The sequence below is a fragment of the Mercurialis annua genome, linkage group LG5, assembly GCF_937616625.2.
Source record: "Mercurialis annua linkage group LG5, ddMerAnnu1.2, whole genome shotgun sequence".
In the NCBI taxonomy this organism is placed as follows: domain Eukaryota; kingdom Viridiplantae; phylum Streptophyta; class Magnoliopsida; order Malpighiales; family Euphorbiaceae; genus Mercurialis; species Mercurialis annua.
The window spans coordinates 3638808-3645229 of record NC_065574.1 but is presented as its reverse complement, the minus strand read 5'-3'; positions in this window follow the sequence as shown (position 1 = coordinate 3645229).

The following is a 6422-nucleotide window of genomic DNA, read 5'->3' as shown; positions in this document are numbered from 1 at the left end:
ACCCCAAAATATTTTAAGATAATTACGTCGTGCCACGTGTCGTGATTTCCGATAAATTAAATTAAGAAGAATTTAATTTAATTATATCGGGAAATTTGAATAAATTTTAATAAGTTAAATAACGGGATTTGGGGATTTAACTTCAGAAATTTATATAAAATAATTTATAAATCCCGTAAGGAATTTTATTTCGCCAAAGTCCGCGAAATAATTTATAGTATTTATGGTAAAAGTTTCAAGTCAATCGGAGACTGTTTAAAATTTGGACGCGAATAGGTTTTGGACTAAATTGAAACTTTTGAAAAGTTTCAAGGACCAAAGTGCAAGTTAGCCAGATATATATATAAAAACCCTTCAGATGAAGGAACCATCCAGACTTCATCTCCTTTCCATTTCTTTCGATCATAAACGGCGATAACGTACGTTTCCGTCGCTCGATTCCGTTTCTCGTCCATTTTCGACGTTTAATAACTCGAATTGATCGTATTCACGAGGCGAATCACGGTAAGCTTGACGTTTTACCGTTTCGTTGATTATATTTTGAGTTATATTGATTCAAAGTTTTAGGCCACGAAACGATTTTATCGTTTATTCGATTATAGGATCGTATTTGGGTGTTTTGAAGTTAGAAATAGCGTTTTAGTTACGTTTTGAGCGTTTTGGCACGGTGGAGCACGTCGGAAAACGATTTCCGGGCAAAAGCCCGTGGCTGTGCGTCCCACAGCCGAGCTGTGCGAACGCACAGCAGGACTGTGCGAACGCACAGTCAATGGACTGTGCGAACGCACAGTCAACTGTGCGAACGCACAGTCAGGTGACTGTGCGAACGCACAGTCATGGACTGTGCGAACGCACAGTCACACCGTGCAGACGCACAGTCCCCTGTGCAATCGCACAGGCAGACGTGCGTACGCACAGTGTTTTCGTCTATCGACCTAGTTCTTCGAGAAATTTTATACGCGCATATCGAGACGTGAAATGGGTTAGTAATTGATTAATGTGAGACATTAACCTAATGAAGTTAAAAGTGATATTTTATCCATAAACGAGTTTGATACCGTTTATCGGAATATACGTGAGAAGCACGACGATTAATAAAGAAAAACGTATTGAATCTCGAGTCTAGAGTCAATCTTAGAATAGGATTCTGATGTGAGTCAAATGTTTTGAAATTTGTTTTAGATCCAGCAAGGCAAGAAGGAGCTGGACCAGGAGTTCGGGAAGCTTGACGTTCTAAAGCCCCGACGTATTTTTGGATAAGCGTTTTCTGTGAGTTTATACGATTTGCTTTTAAAGTATTTAAGCAATTATTTTATATTACTTTGTGTTTGAATTTCATGTTTGGTATGCGAATTCTTTTTATGAATTGCATATGTTTGATTTGAAACCAGTATTGATCCGATGGAACGTGCTACCTATTGGGCGACAATAGGACTGTGTGATCACCAGTTTTGATATGATTCAGCTGGGAGCTGATGATGAATATGAAATTTACGATTGGGTTATGATTTAGATACGCAGAGTGAACTCGGCTACGGTGTAGCCTGGAAGTCCCCGTATCTAGTGGCTGGGCCACCAGCGAGTTGGACTCGCAATTGATATTTATGATTGGATTGATAGATTGATTATTAGTATGTTTGAGGATTAAGGTTTCAATCGGATCTTATACTTGGCCGCATATGATTGATTGCGATTTTACGTTTTATTTGAATACTTACTAGTAAATGTATGAACTCACTCAGTATATCCCAATATACTGACCCCTCACAGATTTCCTTTCAGGATAAAGACGCTTTGAAGCAACGGACTTCTATCCTACTTCCAGAAGTCTGTATTTTGAATATGTAAAGAAACAGTACTTTACTCTTAGAGCTGCAGTAGATAAGTATTTTGTGAGTCAGCTGTTATATATAGTTTTCTGTAAATATTACTCTAACGTTTTAAAGTTTTAAACGTTTTACGCTTGCTGCGTTATTTATATGTGGTGACTGCCAGAGGATATGTGTGCCTGACATATGTGCTTCTGTATGACACGTGTTTGCTTATGTCATGCATGACGTTTACATTTAGAATTGCGAAAAATTATTTTACGTTTTTAGGCTTGCTACGGGTTTCGGAGCAACCACTCCCATTCCCTAGCGCCGGTCTCGGCCCTGAGATTGGGTCGTGACAAAGTTGGTATCAGAGCATGGTCCAGTTACCATTGCTTATGTTAGTAGAGTGATTGATTTTTATAGGATTCTACTGCAGCACATAGGACTCGAGTCTTGTCTTTGTTACGTATTCGTTTGATTTTCAAACTTTCAGCTTTCCCTCTAGGATGTGAGTCTGTCTTATGTGTGTGTTCGCTTGTGATGAGATGCGCGTTTATTACGGTATGCGTTTGCGATAATATGTGATTATGTGGCTAAGTAACGTTGTTTGTCTTGGTCAGGATGTCTGACCAACGACAAGAAGTAGAGCGAGCTGCCGCTGCAGCACGTAATGCTATAGAAGGGGCGCATGACGTCCATCCAGAAGCTCAAGATGAGTCTTCTGTTCAGGGAGGAGGTGGTGGCCAAGAGGCCCAGGCGCAGGCACCTGGAGTGCAAGCGCAAGCCCAGCAACCTAATGTTGTGGGTTTTGATCTGAATCAGTTTCTTACGGGAATTGTGGCTATGCAAGCCAATCAGGCTGAGGTACAGAATATGCATCGTGAGCAGCTACAGCAGCAACAGTTACGCAATGTGGCTTTCACTGATCGAGATATCGTTTTGGCTTATATGCGCCTTAAGCCAACTAAATTTGACAGTACAGGTGATGCTCTCGATTTCCTCGAAGAAGTAGAACGTAATGCTCGACGCCTGCAAGCTAATGAGAGACAGACCATCATTATGGTGGAAATGTCATTGAAAGGACCCGCGAAAGATTGGTTTCAGCAGCATATTCAGCCAACCATGGATACTATGACCTGGGCTGAATTTGCAAACCACTTTAGGGAATACTTTTTACCATATGCAGTGACAGAGAGTTATCGTAGCCAGTGGTTGACCCTGAGTAGAGGCAATCGGTCTGTGCAAGAGTATGTGACGGAGTTTACCAGGGTGAGTAGGTTTGCACCAGACCTGATTACAGACCCAGTCAGAGTGAACTCGAGGTTTGTAGAGGGTCTAGGAGCTGAATTTGTGAGTCTGACGTCTGATATCGGAAGAACCCTAGTGCAACTGATTGATAGTGCTAGGCAAATGGAAGTTTCTCTGATTCGTTTTGGAAGAATTCCTGACCCTTCCAATGTTGCACTTGTGAGAGATAATACGTTTCGTAGCGTACAGAGCGCACCTACCCGATCATATGCTGGGAATTATTCTCGACCTCCATCACGTCAGCAGAGAAATAAGAGAGCTCGATATGGAACTGGAGTCAGTACTTCAGGCACTGGATTTAGTGCCAGATCGATGAGTGGCATGGGAGGCGGAGTTCCCATATGTCTGAACTGTAATAGGAGGCACTATGGCGCGTGTTACACTGCTAGTGGAGCATGTTTTAACTGTGGTCAACGGGGCCATTTTGCTAGAGATTGTCCAAGGCAGATGCCCCAAGGTTCGATGACTACTGTAGTACAACCTTCCTATCAACAGCAGAGAACTGCGCAGCAGATAGCGTCAGGATACGATCAGACAGGAAGTACCTTCACTGGCCAGAGAGGCCGTGGCTATGGAAATCGTGGAGGAAGAAATGGCGGAGGACGCGGTACTGGTCAGACTTCGCAGGCTGGCGGGAGTCAGGCCAGAGTCTTTGCACTGAATCCTCAGGAGGCTCAGGCTTCCAATGCGGTGGTGCAAGGTACCTTTTCTATCGCTTCTCAAGACGCTCTAATTTTATTTGATCCGGGCGCTACGCATTCGTTTGTTTCACCTAGTTTTGCTAGTAAGTTAGGAGTGCAACCAGCGTATCTTAGGAACCCTTTATCTGTAGCTACCCCAGTTGGCGAGAGTGTGGAAGTTAGTATCGTTTATCCGTCCTGTCCTGTGAGAGTTCAAGGACGAGATTTGTTAGTTGACTTGATTTTACTCGAAGTATTAGCTTTTGATGTCATATTAGGAATGGATTGGCTAGCTCAGCACTACGCCAATGTGGATTGTCGAAAGAAGACGGTGACGTTTAACACGCCTGGAATTGAAGCAGTTTCAATTCAGGGTGATAGAATGGAATCTTCTGCAAGTATCATTTCAGCTATTAAAGCTTGTAGTATGTTGAAGAAGGGATGTCAAGGATTTTTAGCGATAGTACGAGACACAGAGAAGAAAAGTATAAATTTAAGTGACGTGCCAGTTGTGTCAGAGTATACAGACGTTTTTCCAGAAGAATTACCTGGATTACCCCCAGACCGCGAGATTGAGTTCTGTATCGAATTGGCTCCTGGCACGAAGCCAATATCGATACCACCTTATCGAATGGCGCCAGCAGAGCTCAAGGAACTTAAGGATCAGCTAGAAGAGTTGTTTGATCGTGGTTTCATCAGACCGAGTGTATCCCCATGGGGTGCACCAGTGCTATTTGTGAAAAAGAAGGATGGATCGCTTCGACTATGTATCGATTATCGACAGCTGAACAAGGTGACGATTAAGAATAAGTATCCGTTACCTAGGATCGACGATTTGTTCGACCAGTTACAAGGAGCGAAATACTTTTCCAAGATTGATTTGAGATCAGGTTATCATCAGCTAAAGATTCGCGATGACGATGTTCAGAAGACTGCTTTCCGAACTCGATATGGACATTACGAATTCCTCGTTATGTCATTCGGATTGACGAACGCCCCAGCAGCCTTCATGGATTTGATGAATAGAATATTCAAACCGTACTTGGATCAGTTCGTGATCGTGTTCATCGACGACATTTTAATCTATTCGAGTACAAAAGAAGAGCACGCACAACATTTGCGGATGGTACTACAGACGCTAAGAGAGCATCAGCTTTACGCCAAATTCTCTAAATGTGAATTTTGGCTAACGGAAGTGGCTTTCTTAGGTCATGTGGTTTCACAAAGCGGCATTAAGGTTGACCCAAAGAAGATTGAAGCTGTGATAGAATGGAAACGACCTGAATCAGTTACGGAAGTTAGAAGCTTCCTTGGTTTAGCGGGATATTATAGACGATTTGTACAGGACTTTTCGAAGATCGCTGTACCTTTGACGAAGTTAACTCAGAAGAACGTGAAATTCAACTGGACGGACCAGTGTGAACTCAGTTTTCTGAAATTGAAGGAGTGTTTAACGACGGCACCAGTCCTAACGTTACCAGAAGGAACGGAAGGATTCACAGTTTACTGTGACGCGTCAAGAGTTGGACTAGGATGTGTCCTTATGCAACACGGTCGAGTGATTGCATACGCTTCGCGACAGCTCAAGAAGCACGAAACGAACTATCCCACGCATGATCTAGAGCTAGCAGCGGTGATTTTTGCATTAAAGATTTGGAGACATTATTTGTACGGCGCTACGTGCGAAATCTTTACAGATCATAAGAGTCTCAAGTACATTTTTGACCAACGAGAGTTAAACCTCAGACAGCGGAGATGGATGGAGCTACTGAAAGATTACGACTGCACGATACAATACCATCCAGGCAAGGCCAACGTAGTGGCAGATGCCTTAAGCAGGAAGTCAGCTGGAAGTCTCGCGCACGTTACAACGACATGGCGGAGGCCATTAATCAACGAGATACATACGATGTTTAGCCAAGGAGTGGAGTTCGAGATCTCATCTCTCGGAAACCTAATGGCTCAGTTAACGGTACGATCGACGTTGATTGATCAGATCAAAGAGTTGCAAGCAGACGACCCTCAATTGACGCATCTAATCGAGGAAGTTCAACAAGGAAAAAGTCAAGATTTCAGTATCGTCAACGGAATCTTGAAATACGGCAGTCGAATGTGCGTTCCAGATGTGGAAGACTTAAGACAGAAGATCATGGAAGAGACTCATGGAACGATTTATAGCGTTCATCCTGGTTCCACGAAGATGTACCATGACATCAAATCAACGTATTGGTGGAGCGGAATGAAGAAGGATATCGCAGAGTTCGTGGCGAAATGCCCGACTTGTCAACAAGTCAAGTTGGAGCATCAACGGCCTTACGGATTTCTTCAACCATTACCCATTCCGGAGTGGAAGTGGGAGCAGATCACGATGGATTTCGTAATCGGACTACCCAAGACACAGAAAGGTTTTGACTCTATTTGGGTAATCGTGGATCGTTTGACGAAGTCAGCGCACTTCATTCCTATTAAGACGACTTATTCTGCAGCAAAGTTAGCGGAGATTTATATCACTAAGATTGTGAGCCTACACGGAGTTCCCGTGTCAATCGTTTCCGACAGAGGTTCCGTATTTACCTCTCATTTCTGGAAGAGCTTACAAGACGCGCTGGGAACGCGATTG